The following is a 19,125-nucleotide window of genomic DNA, read 5'->3' as shown; positions in this document are numbered from 1 at the left end:
GGCTCAGCCCACAACCTGCTCTGAAATCAGAGTGGGTGCTGGGAGCAGAGAGGGACCAGATAGTGGGAGCAGACACCTCTGAGCCTGCTCCCCAAGGACAGTGTCCCCTGTTCCCTGCTCCCCAGGGACAGTGGGGGCCTTCCCAGGCTTCAGAGAGTGCAGGCTGCAGACACACCTGGGCCCTGCACCTTAGAGAGAAGTTGCAGCTGCACCCAGGGAGCTCCTGACCTGCCAACTCTGAAGGGTTGGGGCTCCCACTTGTCCCCAGCTCCTGGGTCTGCAGCCATGGATCCAGTGGCTACAGCTGCACCCAGGAGGGCAGGGATCCTGCCTGCTCCATAGAGCTGGAAGTCTGGGTCCTCAACTGCAGTTTGGGTGGCTGCAGGGGCACCCAGGGGCCCCCTCCCCAACTTGTAAAAGGTGGGGATCCCACTTGTCCCTGGCTTTTGCTGGCTCCACAGAGCATGCAGCCCTGGCTGGGCTTCCCTGCTGCAGCCAGTATGATGGCAGTGGCTGCTGCTATTATGGTGACAGAGTGAAAACTCTGGCATTCCCTGAAAGTCCCTGGCTCAATGTGCATGTCCCTTCCTATGCAAATTCCTGTTCCCTGTGGGCCTTGCTGTCTGCCTTCTGTCCCTGCAGAGCTGTGGGAGGAAATGTCGTGACTTCTTTCTTGCTAACTATAACACATCAGGTAGGTCCACAGATCAGTCCTCCCAGAAGTTGAGTGTGAGTGAACATGAGGGAAAGTGAGCAGACTTCCTATGGGTTGGGCCACTTTGTCCACGGCCTGATAGAGATCCTCATCCTTCTACTAGAAGTCAGCAACACCACCATGCACTTGCTCCCTTGAGGGGCCCAGACAAGGGAGGAACAAGGGCCATAGAGGGGAGGAGGGTCAGGTGAACACAGAGTGAGTTTTGAATGGTGATATTCGGGTATTTGAGTCTCAGAGGCATAAAAAAAACACACAGGGAGGATGGATTCCAAAGTCCTTAGTGGGGTCCTATGAAGGGATGGAGGAAAGAGCAGGGGGAGGGGGGACAAGGAGGGACACCACAGCCCTTAAGGCAAGCACACATCTCACTGGCATGCTCTTTGGGTGCCCACCTCAGTGCACATGTTCACTGGGCGTCTTCTACTCTACCCCTTCGCTCACGTGGTGAATTCCTTGGAGCTGTGAGGTCAAGTTCCTGAGGTCTGGATTCTTTCTCTCCTACTGAGACACAGCAGGTAGGTCCACAGGCCAATCCAACTGGGAGTTGAAGTGTGAGTGAGGGTGAGGAGGAGCCAGCGGACTTCCAGAGGGTCATCAGGGGGAGGGAGACTCGGAGGGAGAAGGGCCTGGAGGTCTTCATCCTTTTCACATGGCGCCACAGCCATGGGCCTTCTTTTTTGTCAGGGCCACAACTAGGAAGGAAGGAGGGACTTGGCGCGGAGGGGATCAGGTTAAAATGGGGCACGTGTTGTGGGTACTGTTGGAGGTATCTGAGTCCCAGAAATGCCTCAAACCACATCAGAGATATCCAGTGACTCTTGCCAGGAGCCTTAAGGCATTACTTGGCTAGCTTCACCACCTTAAGTTACTGCACAAGCACTCTATTCAGAAGGCACACAAAGTTATATTTGCCCTGGGACTTACCTTCAAAGTATTTCCAAACTTTAAAAAAATGACAGGTTAACATTTGGCCATGGAAGTGCTCAAATATAGCTATCCTCTCAAGTGCATTTTCCCAATCACAGTATTTTTGTATTCTCTTTGCAGAGTGAAATATAATCTGGTGAGGAAGATCAACATATAGGCCTAGACCAAGACAAAGTTTACAAACTCCTGAGCTGATTAGGCCTATGCTTGGGAGTGCTTTAACATTTGTTGTTTTCTATTAGCAGAAATTTCTTTTTTTTTAATTTTTAATTTTTTTATTATTATTATACTTTAAGTTTTAGGGTACATGTGCACAATGTGCAGGTTAGTTACTATGTATACATGTGCCATGCTGGTGTGCTGCACCCATTAACTCATCATTTAGCATTAGGTATATCTCCTAATGTTATTCCTCCCCCCTCCCCCCACCCCACAACAGTCCCCAGAGTGTGATGTTCCCCTTCCTGTGGCCATGTGTTCTCATTGTTCAATTCCCATCTATGAGTGAGAACATGCGGTGTTTGGTTTTTTGTCCTTGCAATAGTTTACTGAGAATGATGATTTCCAATTTCATCCATGTCCCTACAAAGGACATGAACTCATCATTTTTTATGGCTGCATAGTATTCCATGGTGTATATGTACCACATTTTCTTAATCCAGTCTATCATTGTTTTGTGATAGTGTTGTTGAACTAGTATACATACACTGTTAAAGGTCTTCCAAGCTGATGAACAATGATCATGGCATCTCATGAAGGAAAGATCAATCCAAGAGGACTATGTTCTGTTTTTTGTTTTGTTTGTTGTTGTTGTTTTATTTTTTTGTTTGTTTGTTTGTTTGGAGACAAAGTCTTGCTTTATCTCCCAGGCTTGGCGACTGCAGCTTCTGCCTCCCGGGTTCAAGCAATTCTCCTGCCTCAGCCTCCCAACAGGCGCACGCCGCCATGCCCAGCTAATTTCATTTTGTATTTTAGTAGAGACGGGGGACAGGGTTTTACCGTGTTGCCCAGGCTGGTCTCAAACTCCTGAGCTCAGGCAATGCACCTGCCTCGGCCTCCCAAAGTGCTGGGATTACAGGCCTGAGCCACTGTGCCTGGCGTACCTTCTGGTTTTGCCTGGATGGATAACCTTGTGTTCCCCAGATTTTGCCCATGACTTCCTCCGTATGCTTATTCATAACAGATTGCACACATCCATCCCAACATAGATTAAATCACCTTCCAAAGCCCTTGATGGTAATTCTGTCTTAGAGTAACCTCTCTGTGGGAAGAATAACTTTATGAATAATAAGTACATGGAATAGTGTTGGAGAAATGTCTTTAGACTTACTTATGATCAGAAATATCTATGTATTCTGTATAGTTACATTATTGACATGTATTGATAACAAAACTTTTTATTTGTATACATGCAACCATGGTCCCAGGAGTCCAGTGATGAGGAGCCTCAACAAGAAGAACCACCAACTGAAAGTTGGGATCCTACACCTGGTCAGGAGAGAGAAGATCAGGGTGCAGCTGAGATTCAAGGTGCTGGGAAGGGAAAGAAAGAATGTCTATGGTGGGGAGGAGGCCTATGTGTGCGTCATGCCTTACGTCATGACCAGTAACAGGAGGAAAGAAAACATTAGGAAAGGATCTCAAACACTTGCTGAAAGTTGGCTGGAAAAGTGAAGGGTATAGTTTGCAGCTTCATGCAGTCCCTGGATGTAATGAATATCTTCTTTTTCTTCAACATGTATTTTGTATGCTTTAAAATATAGTCCTTGCTAAATCAGATGAAGCAGTTTAATTTTATGTATAAAAATATGCAGTATTTCACTTGTTTAATGTGTTCTTCTTAGAATGTTGCTTTATGATCTTCTAAGCCATTGTGTCAACAGTGCTTTAAACACCCTTTAATAGCATGTACAGTGACAAGTCATCCTACCTTGTAACACCCTGAATAAAGCCCATTTGCATAGGGATGTTAGCCCCATTTTATAAATAAGAAAATTGAGACTCAGGGATTGAGGTTTACCAAGAACCCTTGACTCACAGAGACAAAATTCATATTTTGTCCCAAGGTTTGTATTATCCATGTTGTAATAAGAAAAGGTCAGTGCTTTTGCTTAAGATACTTATTTGAATGTGTGTGTACTGTAAGGTACTTCAGTATTGGCTCAGGACAAAACACAGTCCAATGAAGCAGAATAGCAACTCCAGAAAAGAGCTCAATAAATGACAGCCACTTTTAGAGTGCTATCCTTTTATTGGTATTTTTTCAGGATGTTTGGTAAAAGGTGGATAATTCAGGACACTGGCATACAGGTCGCTATATTAGTATGATTTTGAAGGGGCTTTTAAAAGTTTCCGAAGCACTTTCATAATTAGAAAACTCAAAGTACCATAAGTTGAATCAGAAGTTGTTTTACTCAGTGGATACCATTTTCACGCTAAACATTGGCAGAATTTGGTACGTGGATTATTTTAGCAATTCATTGTTAAGAGGTTTCCAGAATATGACTGTCAACGATGAACACTAATTTCTTTGCACTCAATTTCCTGTGCCCTCACTGGAAAACAGTTAGTTTCCTGTTATTTTGCTACATTATTCTAAATGTGATTCATTTATATAAAGTTACATAAAGGGCCCTTGAACCTAAGCATAACGTTAACTAACTTTATCCAAATAATTTTCAAGTTACCTCAACAAGGGATGGGAGTCCAATTGTAAGATTTCTCATAAGCAGCCAAATACATTGATCTAATCCTTTAGAAAATTACATTTCATTTATTATTAAAATTTATCCAGACTTCAGATTTCTTAGTCGATATTCACTGTTCATAATACACAATGGTAAAGTATGGGAAATGTAGGTGTGGTGTGATTTATCCTCAGATTGTCATTTAAGATAAGATTTTATAATACAGGAAAACAAAGGTGTGACATCTTTACATGACATTTATTAGCACAGTAGTCCACAGGCTTTTATTTCATAACACTGAGGAAAAGAATACTATCATTTCCTTATTTGTCTTTCTTGTTTGCCTGCTTCAGTCAAGAACCTTTGCATTTTTTAGTGCCTGACCTGGAAACTGATCTCCAGGAGCTGTCTGAGTCAAAGACTGGGGATGAATGCAGAGATGGTCCTGATGTCCAGGAGAAAATTCTGCTAAAATTAGGCAATTTAAAATGCCAGAAGGAGGTATGCTATCCAATAGGAGGCAAAATTATGTGCTTTCTGTTTTTCACAATATTATACTTTTGATAATAAAAAGAGAGAACATTACTGCCCCTTTAAAAACACAATTCAAATGCAGGCTTTCTTTGAAAAGTTGTTCCGACCCCAAATGCCTGACTGGAAGACTTAAACACTATCAGATACAGAAACAAATGGGGTCAAAGCCATATTGAATCATCAAATATGAAAGCATTTTCTTACTTGTGACTACAACCAACAGCTAACAATTTTCAGATTATTTTCTAATTTCTGCTTTTAATAAATACATAATACATTTGTAATACCACTTTGTGTGAAATATGCTGAGTACTGAAGGAGGTTCTAGTACCAGATCTAACATAATTTGTGAGATTTTGGGTGAATTCCATAAATTCTACACCCATCTTTTTCTGTTATTGAAAATAGTAAACGAAAATCAGTTATATTAAAATCTGTTTGAAGGTTGATTTCCGTATTTTCATGTTCTGTTGGATAGAATACAAAGTTATGATTTTTCATAACAATCAATTTCACTCCGGTTATAATATCTGAGTTCAGATTTCATGGTTCCTAAGAAATGAGTGGGCAACCTGCTTGATGTTTTTTTTCGTATGGAGACCCAAATGACTGTTCTTGGATTTTGTTAAATTTTAAATTCTCTGGCTCTTAAAGAATAATTGCATTTTAAATCCTTTCCGCAGTGAACTCTTGAGTGACTGAATAATAAAATGGCAAGAGACAGTCAGGTTTCTGTGGCCGATGTAGTAGGGAGCATGCCTGTAGGTCAGTGATGCTCAAGGTGGGTGTAAGATGCCTGTGCTAAGCATGCTCCCTGTCTTCCTGTCAGTCTTCATGAGCTACTGTGTGTAATTAGATTGAAGGCACATATGGTAGAATCATCTCTAACCCTATCATTGGTTACATATTACAGGTTTTTGCCTGGAGACATCAGATGATAAAATTTAAAGTTCAAAGACCATAATATTCTAATTCATGAGGAGTCGACATAAGTATCTTTTACACATATTTTCCAAATTGCTGACTGTTAATTAGAAGAGCTTCAGAATTTCAAGGAAGCACTCCATATTTAGGGAAGAAATTACCTAAATGCTTTGACTCTACACTGCTGAACCATTCCATTAGACCATTTACATTGAAAGATAGCTTTCACTTTATTTCCAGGAGCCTATTGAAGAAGCCTCAACTGTATTCCTAGGAATGTTATAGTCTTTTCTTTTGTCTAGAATTAATTTCCTTTGTTATTATTGTACTGTAAGTTCTAGGGTACATGTGCACAACGTGAAGGTTTGATACATAGGTATACATGTGCCATGTTGGTTTGTTGCACCCATCAATTCGTCATTTACATTAGATATTTCTCCTAATGCTATCTCTCCCCCAGCCACACACCCCCAACGGGCCCCGGTGTGTGATGTTCCCCACGCTGTGTCCAAGTGATCTCATTGTTCATTTCCCAACTATGAGTGAGAACATGCAGTGTTTGGTTTTCTGTCTTTGTGATAGTTTGCTGAGAATGATGGTTTCATCCACGTCCCTGCAAAGGAGACAAACTTATCCTTTTTTATGGCTGCATAGTATTCCATGGTGTATATGTGCCTCATTTTCTTAATCTTGTCTATCACTGATGGACATTTGGGTTGGTTCCAACTCTTTGCTTTTGTGAATAGTGCCACAATAAACATACGTGTGCATATGTCTTTATAGTAGCATGATTTATAATCCTTTGGGTATATACCCAGTAATGGAATTGCTGGGTCAAATGGTATTTCTAGTTCTAGATCCTTTAGGGATTGCCATACTGTCAGGAAGGTTATAGTCTTAAATGCTCATCTTATTAAAATAGATAGCACATTACGTGATAAAGGAACACAATAAAAAATAAAAAAAAAAGAGAGCAGTAGAATAAACCTAAGGGAAAAAGAAGGAGGAAGTGAATAAAAGATAGACACGAATCACTAGTAAAAGGAAAACAAATCCAAAAGTAATAAATTTAAAAGTTTTTTGGGGGAAATAGTTATGAATAGAGTATCCAACAGTTTACACACTCGGAAAAAAAATGGAAAAACTTCACAGAACATGAATAAGACACAGATATGGAATATAGGTTATAATTGAAAGTGAATACATTGTTGATTTCTAATATTTTCAGCATATGGATGAAATGGTTGATATGCCAGGCACGTATACATTATTTGATATATCCCTATAATACATTAATACCTAAACATCACAAAGACTTGAAGAATTTCTGAAATTTGCTAGTTGTCCCTAAAAAACATTTACTTTTAGAAACAAATAGTTGTTGTTGTTGTTTTTTTTTTTTTTTTTTTTTTTTTTTTTTTTTTTTTTGACGGAGTCTTGCTCTGTCACCCAGGCTAATTTTTGTATTTTTTTTTTTTTACAGACAGGATTTCACCATGTTAGCCAGGATGGTCTCAGTCTCTTGACCTCGTGATCCACCTGCGCTGGCCTCCCAAAGTGCTGGGATTACAGGCGTGAGCCACCATGCGGGTACCCCTCTGAGATGGAGCTTCCAGAGGAATGATCAGGCAGAAATATTTGCTGTTCAGCAATATTTGCTGTTCTGCAGCCTCTGCTGCTAATACCCAGGCAAACAGGGTCTGGAGTGGACTTCCAGCAAACTCCAACAGACCTGCAGCTGAGGGGGTCCTGTCTGTTAGAAGGAAAACTAACAAACAGAAAGGTCGTCCACACCAAAACCCCATCTGTATGTCACCATCATCAAAGACCAAAGGTAGCTAAAACCACAAAGATGGGGAAAAAAAGAGCAGAAAAGCTGAAAATTCTAAAATTCAGAGCACCTCTCCCCCTCCAAAGGAATGCAGCTCCTCACCAGCAATGGAACAAAGCTGGATGGAGAATGACTTTGACGAGTTGAGAGAAGGCTTCAGATGATGAAACTACTCCAAGCTAAAGGAGGAAGTTCGAACCCATGGCAAAGAAGATAAAAACCTTGAAAAAAGATTAGATGAATGGCTAACTAGAATAACCAGTGTAAAGAAGTCCTTAAATGACCTGATGGAGCTGAAAACCATGGCACGAGAACTACGTGATGAACACACAAACTTCAGTAGCCGATTCGATCAACTGGAAGAAAGGGTATCAGTGATGGAAGATCAAATGAATGAAATGAAGCGAGAAGAGAAGTTTAGAGAAAAAAGAATAAAAAGAAACAAACAAAGCCTCCAGGAAACATGAGACTGTGTGAAAAGACCATATCTATATCTGATTGTTGTACCTGAAAGTGATGAGGAGAATGGAACCAAGCTGGAAAACACTCTGCAGGATATTATCCAGGAGAACTTCCCCCATCTAGCAAGGCAGGCCAACATTCAAATTCAGAAAGTACAGACAACGCCACAAAGATATGCCTCAAGAAGAGCAACTCCAAGACACATAATTGTCAGATTCACCAAAGTTGAAATGAAGGAAAAAATGTTAAGGGCAGCCAGAGAGAAAGGTCGGGTTACCCGCAAAGGGAAACCCATCAGATTAACAGTGGATGTCTCAGCAGAAACTCTACAAGCCAGAAGAGAGTGGGGGCCAATATTCGACATTCTTAAAGAAAAGAATTTTCAACCCAGAATTTCATATGCAGCCAAACTAAGCTTCACAAGTGAAGGAGAAATAAAATACTTTACAGACAAGCAAATGCTGAGAGATTTTGTCACCACCAGGCCTGCCTTACAAGAGCTCCTGAAGGAAGCAAAGCACTAAACATGGAAAGGAACAACTGGTACCAGCCACTGCAAAAACATGCCAAATTGTAAAGAACATTGATACTAGGAAGAAACTGCATCAACTAATGGGCAAAATAACCAGCTAACATCATAATGACAAGATCAGATTCACACATAACAATATGAGTCTTAAATGTAAATGGGCTAAATGCTCCAATTAAAAGACAGACTGGTAAATTGGATAAAGAGTCAAGACCTATCAGTGTGCTGTATTCAGGAGACCCATCTTATGTGCAGAGACACACATAGGCTCAAAATAAAGGAATGGAGGAAGATCCACCAAGCAAATGGAAAGCAAAAAGAGGCAGGGGTTGCAATCCTAGCCTCAGATAAAACAGACTTTAAACCAACAAAGATCAAAAGAGACAAAGAACTCCATTACATAATGGTAAATGTATCAATTCAACATGAAGAGTTAATTATCTTATATATGCATCCAATATAGGAGCACTCAGATTCATAAAGCAAGTCCTTAGAGACCTACAAAGAGACTTAGACTCCCACACATTAATAATGGGAGACTTTAACACACCACTGTCAACATTAGACAGATCAATTAGACAGAAAGCTAACAAGGATATCCAGCAATTGAACTCAGCTCTGCACCAAGTGGACTTAATAGACATCTGCAGAAATCTCCACCCCAAATCAACAGAATATACATTCTTCTCAACACCACACTGCACTTAATCCAAAATTGACCACACAGTTGGAAGTAAAGCACTCCTCAGCAAATGTAAAAGAACAGAAATTATAACAAACTGTCTCTTAGACCACAGTGCAATCAAACTAGAACTCAGGATTAAGAAACTCACTCAAAACTGCTCAACTACATGGAACTGAACAACCTGCTCCTGAATGACTACTGGGTACGTAATGAAATGAAGGCAGAAATAAAGATGTTCTTTGAAACCAATGAGAGCAAAGACACAACATACCAGAATCTCTGGGACACATTTAAAGCAGTGTGTAGAAGGAAATTTGTAGCACTAAACGTCCACAAGAGAAAGCAGGAAAGATCTGAAATTAACACTGTAACATCACAATTAAAAGAACTAGAGAAGCAAGAGCAAACACATTCAAAAGCTAGCAGAAGGCAAGAAATAACTAAGATCAGAGCAGAACTGAAGGAAATAGAGACACAAAAAACCCTTCGTAAAAATCAATGAATCCAGGAGCTGGTTTTTCAAAAGATCAACAAAATGGATAGACCACTAGCAAGACTAATAAAGAAGAAAAGAGAGAAGAATCAAATAGACACAGTAAAAAATGATAAAGGGGCTATCACCACTGAGCCCACAGAAATACAAACTACCATCAGAGAATATTATAAATACCTCTATGCAAATAAACTAGAAAATCTAGAAGAAATGGAAAAATTCCTGGAAACATACACCCTCCCAAGACTAAACCAGGAAGAAGTTGAATCTCTGAATAGGCCAATAACAGGGTCTGAAATTGAGACAATAATTAATAGCTTACCAAACAAACAAAGTCCAGGACCACATGGATTCACAGCCAAATTCTACCAGAGGTACTAGGAGGAGGTGGTACCATTCCTTCTGAAACTATTCCAATCAATAGAAAAAGAGGGAACCTTCCCTAACTCATTTTATAAGGCAAGCATCATCCTGATACCAAAGCCTGGCAGAGACACAACAAAAAAAGAGAATTGTAGACCAATATCCCTGATGAACATCGATGCAAAAATCCTCAATAAAATACTGGCAAACTGAATCCAGCAACACATCAAAAAGCTTATCCACCATAATCAAGTGGGCTCCATCCCTGGGATGCAGTGCTGGTTCAACATACACAAATCAATAAACATAATCCAGCATATAAACAGAACCAATGACAAAAACCACATGATTATCTCAATAGATGCAGAAAAGGCCTTTGACAAAATTCAGCAGCCCTTCATGCTAAAATCTCTCAATAAATTAGGTAATGATGGGACGTATCTCAAAATAAGAGCTATCTATGAAAAATCCACAGCCAATATCATACTGAATGGGCAAAAACTGGAAGCATTCCCTTTGAAAACTGACACAAGACAGGGATGACCTCTCTCACCACTCCTATTCAACATAGTGGTGGAAGTTCTGGCCAGGGCAATCAGGCAGGAGAAAGAAATAAAGGGTATTCAATTAGGAAAACAGGAAGTCAAACTGTCCCTGTTTGCAGATGACATGATTGTATATCTAGAAAAACCCATCATCTCAGCCTAAAATCTCATTAAGCTAATAAGCAACTTAAGCAAAGTCTCAGGATATATAATCAATGTGCAAAAATCACAAGCATTCTTATACACCAACAACAGACAAGCAGAGAGCCAAATCATGAGTGAACTCCCATTCACAATTGCTTCAAAGAGAATAAAATACCTAGGAATCCAACTTAAAAGGGATATGAAGGACCTCTTCAAGGAGAACTACAAACCACTGCTCAATGAAATAAAAGAGGATACAAAGAAATGGAAGAACATTCCATGCTCATGTATGGGAAGAATCCATATCATGAAAATGGCCATACTGCCCAAGGTAATTTGTAGATTCAATGCCATCCCCATCAAGCTACTAATGACTTTCTTCACAGAATTGGAAAAAAACTACTTTAAAGTTCATATGGAACCAAAAAAGAGCCCGCATTGCCAAGACAATCCTAAGCCAAAAGAACAAAGCTGGAGGCATCACGATACCTAACTTCAAACTATGCTGCAAGGCTACAGTAACCAAAACAGCATGGTACTGGTACCAAAACAGAGATATAGACCAATGGAACAGAACAGAGCCCTCAGAAATAATACCACACATCTACAACCATCTGATCTTTGACAAACCTGAGAAAATCAAGAAATGGGGAAAGGATTCCCTATTTAATAAATGGTGCTGGGAAAACTGGCTAGCCATATGTAGAAAGCTGCAACTGGATCCCTTCCTTACACCTTATACAAAAATTAATTCAAGTTGAATTAAAGATTTAAATGTAAGACCTAAAACCATAGAAACCCTAGAAGAAAACCTAGGCAATACCATTAAGGACGTAGGCATGGACAAGAACTTCATGTCTAAAACACCAAAAACAATGGCAACAAAAGACAAAGTTGACAAATGGGATCTAATTAAACCAAAGAGCTTCTTCACAGCAAAAGAAACTACCATCAGAATGAACAGGCAACCTACAGAATGGGAGAAAATTTTTGCAATCTACTCATCTGACAAAGGGCTAATATCCAGAATCTACAAAGAACTCAAACAAATTTACAAGAAAAAAATGAACAACTCTGTCAAAAAGTGGGCAAAGGATATGAACAGACGCTTCTCAAAAGAAGACATTTATGCAGCCAACAGACACATGAAAAAATGCTCATCATCACTGGCCATCAGAGAAATGCAAATCAAAACCACAATGAGATACCATCTCACACCAGTTAGAATGGTGATCATTAAAAAGTCAGGAAACAACAGGTGCTGGAGAGGATGTGGAGAAATAGGAAAACTTTTACAGTGTTGTGGGGACTGTAAACTAGTTCAACCATTGTGGAAGACAGTGTGGAGATTCTTCAGGGATCTAGAACTAGAAATACCATTTGACCCAGCCATCCTATTACTGGGTATATACCCAAAGGATTATAAGTCATGCTGCTATGAAGAGATATGCACACATATGTTTATTGCAGTACTATTCACAATAGTAAAGACTTGGAACCAACCCAAATGTCCCTCAATGATAGACTGGATTAAGAAAATGTGGCACATATACACCATGGAATACTATGCATCCATAAAAAATGATGAGTTCATGTCCTTTGTAGGGACATGGATGAAGCTGGAAGCCATCATTCTCAGCAAACTATCGCAAAGACAAAAAACCAAACACCGCATGTACTCACTCATAGGTGGGAATTGAACAATGAGAACACAAGGACACAGGAAGGGGAATATCACACACCGGGGCCTGTTGTGAGGTGGAGGAGGGGAGAGGGTTAACATTAGGAGATATACCTAATGTAAATTATAAGTTAATTGGTGCAGCACACCAACATGGCACATGTATACATATGTAACAAACCTGCAGGTTGTGTACATGTACCATAGAACTTATAGTATAATCAAATAAATAAATAAATACAAACTAATAGTTGGCTTGATCTTCAGATATCTTACTCTCCTTTCCATTTTCCTATACCTCTATATCCTTTTTTTTTTTTTTTGGCCACACTGTTCATGATATATAATAGTTTTTACATTTTAATATCAGAAATAATAGTGATAGCTTAAAACTAATGTGACCATATAATTAATTATATAAACAGGAATACTTTCAAGTGTAAAAAGGCAGTATTCATATTGACACTAGTTCTTTAGGTGAAAATTGGGAACAAATGATTACTGAACCTTAAAAACCGCAGAAAGGTAAACTAGCCCAAAGAAACACTTTTGCACTTCTGCACAGTAGAGAAAAAACAAATGCAATGAACTGTTTTCTTAAAAGATAATTTTCAGACTATTTATAGGAGCCTATTGAACATCCAGATCACAGTTTCAAGCCAAAGCATTATATTAAACTTTTTTTTTTGTAAATTCCTTTTGTTTCTTACGTTTTTTGTGTGTTGGTTATATTTTCAATAAAAGTATACACAATGTTTGCTTTCTGTGAACCACTTTTTAATAGGTTCACTTGATTTAAAGTGTTCTGACCTCGAAGTGTCCTTTGGTTTCCTTGTGGCAGTAGAAAGCAGGGTGTGTTTAAAAAGTATTTATAATGTATATGCTTGGAAATCTATCTTCAAAATCTCTGCAGAGTTCCAGCTGCATGTAAGCCAATGTATTACTCATAGGCTTCTGGTTTTAGTCTATTGTATGAAACTAAAACGTTGATGTCCTTTGCATACCTTTAATGTCACCTAAATACAGTTCTGCTAGTAATATTTTTCTTCTATTATAGGTGAAAGGCAACCAGAGGTTTAAATGAAGATACGCTGAAAGAACGCAAACTGGTTTTGTATTAGATATTTGACTTAAAAATATCTCAATAAAGCTTTTCGGGTTTCTCCAAAGAAGTCTTGCACATGTTTTGTTCATTTTTTCTTGTTCTCACATATTTGATACTATTGAATTGTGGCCAGGTGCACTGGCCAACACCTGTAATCCCAGCACTTTGGGATGCCGAGGCAGGAGGATTGCTTGAGCTTATGAGACTTAAAGGAGCCTGGGCACCAGAGCGAGACCCTCTGGCTACAAAATAAATGAATGAATGCATGAAAGTATGCATGTATGTATGTAGCTGTAGTCTCAGCTACTCTGCAGGCTGAAGTGGGAGGATACTGTGAGCCCAGGAGGTCGAGATTGGAGCTAGTCATGTTCACACCACTGCAACTCCAGCCTGGGTGACAAAGCAATACTCTGTTTCAAAGAAAAAAATAAAACAAAACAACAACAACAACAGGAAAAGAAACTATCATCTTTGAAACTTTGTATTCTGATTGAGCTGGTATACACAGGTGTGATATTGTGAAATATGTATTTGGTCCTGGACCCTGTTTACTGGCATACAACTCCTACAGTTTTTAGAATCTCCACATAGTGATGCATTGACTGATGCCTGGCAGGCCTTAGGCAGCTCCAGGATGGGGGATTAGAGGGTTTGGACTTTCAGCCCCACCCCCAACCTTCAGGGAAGGAAGAGGGGCTGAAGGTTAATTTGATCATCAATGGCGGGCCAACAGTTTAATCAATAATGGAAACCTCCCTCAAAACCCAAAAGGACAGGGTTCAGAGAGCTTCTGATTAGCTGAACACATGGAGGGCAGCATGCCCATACAGGGCATGGAAGCTCCCTGCCCCTTCCCCCATTTCTTATCCGATGTACCTCTTTATCTGCATCCTTTCTAATATCCTGTTTTAATCAATTCATAAAAGTACATGTTTCCCTGAGTCTTGTGAGATGCTGTAGCAAATTAATTGAACCCGAGTAAAAGTCATGGGAAACCCAATTTATAGCTGGTGGGTCAGAAGCACAGGTAAAACACCCTAGCGCTTGCTATTGGCATTATAACTTGAGGGCCATATTGTGGGTCTGTGTGCCAACCTGTACAATCTGACACTATCTCTAGGTAGATTGTCTCAGAATTGAATGAGAGGACACCCGACAGGTATGTGTTGGAAAATTCATTGCTTGCTTGGTTTGTGGAGAAAAAAAACCACACATTTGGTCACAGAACTCTTTCATATTTTTTTAAAATTAAACTTTAAGTTCTGTGATACATGTGGAGAACGTGCAGGATTGTTACATAAGTATACACGTGCCATGGTGGTTTACTGCACCCATCAACCCGTCATCTACATTAGGAATTTCTCCTAATGCTATTGCTCCCCTAGCCCCGCACTCCCCGGCAGGCTCTGGTGTGTGTGACGTACCCCTCCCCGTGTCCATATGTTCTCATTGATCAACTCCCACTTATGAGTGAGAACATGCGGTGTTTGGTTTTCTGTTTCTTTGTTAGTTTGCTGAGAATGATGGTTTCCAGCTTCATCCATGTCCCTGCAAAGGACATGAACTCATCCTTTTTTATGGCTACATAGTATTCCATGGTGTATATGTGCCACATTTTCTTTATCCAGTCTAACATTGATGGGCATTTGGGTTGGTTCCAAGTCTTTGCTGTTGTGAGTTGTGCTGCAATAAACATATGTGTGCATGTGTCTTTATAGTAGAATGATTTATAATCCTTTGCGCATATACCCAATAATGGGATTGCTGGGTCAAGTGGTAGTTCTGGTTCTAGATCCTTGAGGAATTGCCACACTGTCTTCCACAATGGTTGAACTAATTTACACTCCCACCAACAGTGTAAAAGTGTTCCTATTTCTCCACATCCTCTCCAGCATCTATTGTTTCCTGACTTTTTAATTATCACCATTTTAACTGGTGTGAGATGATATTTCATTGTGGTTTTATTTGCATTTTTCTAATGACCAGTGATAATTAGCTTTTTTTATGTGTTTGTTGGCCGCACAAATATCTTCTTTTGAGAACTGTCTATTCATATCCTTCACTCACTTTTTGATGGGGTTATCTTTTCTTTTCTTGTAAATTTGCATAAGTTCCTTGTGGATTCTCGTTATTAGCCCTTTGTCAGATGGATAGATTGCAAAAATTTTCTCCCATTCTCTAGGTTGCCTGTTCACTCTGATAATAGTTTCTTTTGCTCTGCAGAAGCTCTTTAGTTTAATTAGATCCCATTCGTCAATTTTGGCTTTTGTTGCCATTGCTTTTGGTGTTTTAGTCATGAAGTCTTTGCCCATGCCTATGTCCTGAATGGTATTGCCTAGGTTTTCTTCTAGGGTTTTTATGGTTTTAGGTCTTAAATTTAAGTCTTTAATCCATCTTAAATTAATTTTTGTAAAAGATATAAGAAACAGGTCGAGTTTCTGTTATCTGCATATGGTAGCCCGTTTTCCCAACATCATTTATTAAATAGGGAATCCTTTCCCCATTGCTTGTTTTTGTTAGGTTTGTCAAAGATCAGATGGTTGTAGATGTGTGGCATTATTTCTGAGACCTCGGCTCTGTTCCATTGGTCTATATATCTGTTTTGGTACCAGTACCATGCTGTTTTGGTTACTGTAGCCTTGTAGTATACTTTGAAGTCAGATAGTGTGATGCCTCCAACTTTGTTCATTTTGCTTACCATTTTCTTGGCTATATGGGCTCGTTTTTGGTTCAATATAAAATTTAAAGTAGTTTTTCTCAAATTCTGTGAAGAAAATCAATGGTAGCTTGATTGGGATAGCAATGAATCTATAAATTACTTTGGGCAGTATGGCCATTTTTATGATATTGATACTTCCTGTCTATGAGGAGGGAATGTTTTTCCATTTGTTTGTGTCCTCTCTTATTTCCTTGAGCAGTGGTTTGTAGTTCTCCTTGAAGTGGTTCTTCACATCCCTTGTAAGTTGTATTCCTAGGTATTTTATTCTCTTTGTAGCAGTTGTGAATAGGAGCTCATGATTTGGCTGTTTGTCTATTATTGGTGTACAGGAATGCTTGTGATTTTTGCACATTGATTTTGCATGCTGAGACATTGCTGAAGTTGCTTATCAGGTTAAGGAGATTTTGGGCTGAGATGATGGGGCTTTCTAAATATACAATCATGTCATCTGCTCTTACTATTTTGAGATATTTTCATCAATATCTAGTTTATTGAGAGTTTTTAGCATGAAAGGGTGTTGAATTTTATTGAAGGCCTTTTCTGCATCTATTGGGATAATCACGTGGTTTTTGTCATTGGTTTCTGCAGAGAGACCTGATGGGCTTCCCTTTTTAGGAAACCCCACCCTTCTCTCTGGCTGCCTTTAACATTTTTTCCTTCATTTCAACCTCGGTTAACCTGATGATTATGAGTCTTGGGGTTGCTCTTCTCAAGGAATATCTTTGTGGTGTTCTCTGTATTTCCTGAATTTGAATGTTGGCCTATCTTGCTAGGTTGGGGAAATTCTCCTGTACGATATCCTGAAGAGTGTTTCCCAACTTGGTTCCATTCTCCCCGTCACTTTCAGGTAAACCAATCAATTGTAGGTTTAGCCTTTTCCCATAGTCCCATATTTCTTGGAGGCTTTGTTTGTTCCTTTTCATTCTTTTTTCTCTAATTTTGTCTTCTTGCTTCATTTTCTTAAGTTGATTTTCCATCTGTGATATCCTTTCTTCCACTAGATCGATTTGGCTATTGATACTTGTATATGCTTCACAAAATTCTTGTGCTGTGTTTTTCAGTTCCATCAGGTCATTTATGTTCTTCTCTAAACTGGTTATTCTAGTTTGCAATTCCTCTAACCTGTTTTCAAGGTTCTTAGCTTCCTTGCATTGGGTTAGAACATGCTCCTTTAGCTCAGAGGAGATGGTTATTACCCACTTATTGAAGCCTACTTCTGTCAATTTGTTAAACTCATTGTCTGTCCAGTTTTGTTCCCTTGCTGGCAAGGAGTTGTGATCCTTTGGAGGAGAAGAGGTGTTCCTGTTTTTGGAATTTTCTGCCTTTTTGCGTTGGCTTCTCCTCAGCTTTGTGGATTCATCTACCTTTGGTCTTTGCTGTTGGCAACCTTTGGCTGAGGTTTTTGACTGGACGTTCTTTTTGTTGATGTTGATGCTATTCCTTTCTGTTTGTTAGTTTTTCTTCTAACAGTCAGGCCTCTCTGCTGTAGGTGTGTTGGAATTTGCTGGAGGTCCACTCCAGACCCTGTTTGCCTGGGTGTCACCAGTGGAGGCTGCAGAACAGCAAATATTGCTGCCTGTTCCCTCCTCTGGAAGCTTCATCCCAGGGAGACACCTGCCACATGCCAGCCGGAGCTCACTTGTATGAGGTGTTTGTCGAGCCCTGCTGGGGGGTGTCTCCCAGTTAGGAGGCATGGGGGTCAGGGACTCACTTGAGGAGGCAGTCTGTTTCTTAACAGAGCTCTAGCACTGTGCAGGGAGATCCACTGCTCTCTTCAGAGCCAGCAGGCAGGAATATTTAAGTTGGCTGAAGCTACACCCACAGCCGCCCCTTCCTCCAGGTGCTCTGTCACAGGGAGATGGGAGTTTTATCTATAAGCCCCTGAATGAGGCTGCAGCCTGTTTTTCAGAGATGTCCCGCCCAGAGAGGAGAAATCTAGACAGGCAGTCCGGCTACAGTGGCTTTGCTGAGCTGTTGTGAGCTCCACCGAGTTTGAACTTCCAGGCAGATTTGTTTACACTGTAAGGGGAAAACAACCTACTCAAGCCTCAGGAATGGTGGACAACCCTCCCCCACCAAGCTCTAGTGTCCCAGGTCGAGTTCAGACTGCTGTGCTGGCAGTGAGAATTTCAAGCCAGTGGATCTTATCTTGCTGGGCTCCGTGGGGGTGAGATCTGCTGTGCTAGACCACTTGGCTCCCTGGCTTCAGCTTCCTTTCCAGGGGAGTGAGAGGTTCTGCCTCACTAGCATTCCAGGTGCCAGTGGGGCATGAAAAAAAAAAAAAACTCCTGCAGCTATCTCAGTGTCTGTCCAAACGGCTGCCCAGTTTTGTGCTTTAAACCCATGGCCCTGGTGGTGTAGGCACCTGAGGGAATCTCCTGTTCTGCGAGTTGTGAAGACCATGGGAAAAGTGTAGTGTCTGGGCCAGAATACACCGTTCCTCAAGACACAGTCCCTCATGGCTTCACTTGGCTAGGGGAGGTAGTTCCCCTACCCCTTGCACTTCTCAGGTGAGGTGACACCCCACCCTGCTTTGGCTCACCCTCCGTGCACTGCACCTACTGTCTAACAAGTCCCAATGAGATAAGCCCCATACCTCAGTAAGAAATGCAGAAATCACCCACCTTCTGCTTTGATCTCACTGGGAGTTGCAGATTGGAGCTGTTTTTATTCTGCCATCTTCTTGTTTTCCTTTCAATACTCAGGTCCCTCTTATTTAAGGCTGCTTCAGTTTGCTTGGCATTCACTTCAGTCCTTATTCATCTAATTAGCTTCTGT

General features: G+C 40.4%; 1 pseudogene; it reads left to right on the top strand.

Annotated features, from left to right (window-relative positions):
* The first annotated feature begins 1,779 nt into the window (after positions 1-1,779).
* Positions 1,780-13,603, top strand: LOC112131013 (X antigen family member 3-like; annotated as a pseudogene).
* The last annotated feature ends 5,522 nt before the right edge of the window (positions 13,604-19,125 follow it).

The sequence above is a fragment of the Pongo abelii genome, chromosome X (assembly GCF_028885655.2).
Source record: "Pongo abelii isolate AG06213 chromosome X, NHGRI_mPonAbe1-v2.0_pri, whole genome shotgun sequence".
In the NCBI taxonomy this organism is placed as follows: domain Eukaryota; kingdom Metazoa; phylum Chordata; class Mammalia; order Primates; family Hominidae; genus Pongo; species Pongo abelii.
Note: the sequence above shows the minus strand (reverse complement) of the source record. Positions and strands in the feature narration are given on the sequence as shown.